This window comes from Etheostoma spectabile, unplaced genomic scaffold (genome assembly GCF_008692095.1).
Source record: "Etheostoma spectabile isolate EspeVRDwgs_2016 unplaced genomic scaffold, UIUC_Espe_1.0 scaffold362, whole genome shotgun sequence".
NCBI classification, from domain to species: Eukaryota; Metazoa; Chordata; class Actinopteri; order Perciformes; family Percidae; genus Etheostoma; species Etheostoma spectabile.
In genome coordinates this window covers 252,125-252,701 of record NW_022605592.1, presented here as the reverse complement: position 1 = coordinate 252,701, position 577 = coordinate 252,125, and the positions used below count along the sequence as shown (strand labels likewise).

General features: G+C 35.5%; 1 long non-coding RNA gene across 1 annotated transcript in view; it reads left to right on the top strand.

Annotated features, from left to right (window-relative positions):
* LOC116686391 (uncharacterized) overlaps positions 1 to 577 on the top strand; it is a 2,184-nt gene that overhangs the window by 987 nt on the left and 620 nt on the right. The window lies entirely within an intron of this gene.

The following is a 577-nucleotide window of genomic DNA, read 5'->3' as shown; positions in this document are numbered from 1 at the left end:
TTCTTTGCGGCTAGCCTGGTCCAGAGCAGGCTAACAGATAAGATTAATCCTGGAGTCTCATGTGTTCTGTTGTCTTCTATATGTGTTCTACGTTTTCTCACTTGTCAGAAGACTAAAAAAAACATGAATATTGTTTTATATATATGCTCACAACGTATATTGAAGTCACTTACGTCTTTTTCTAGTTTTTGTCCCTTTCTGATTGTTCTGCATTGAACACTCATTGTACAAAGAGATATTTAGAATTAGATATAGCGCATAGAGATTTGTGCATATGGATGTAAAACATGTTCTGGCGTTGTGAATAAGGGTTTGACATTAAGCCTAGAGTCCTTGGGGTCCATTTCCCCAGGAACATTGACTCCCTCTGCTCACTTTTAAGACTTCATAATAATTCATTGTATTTATACTGTGCTTTACATTGTAGGCTACTCAAAGACACTTTATAGTAAAACCAGCACATTTATCACGTAAAAACAGATACAGCAATAAAACCAAAACATGAAACTAGCATATTAAAAGAAACTAAAACACAGTGTAACCTACAACGTTGTAAAAATGTGGAGTGACTAGTCGG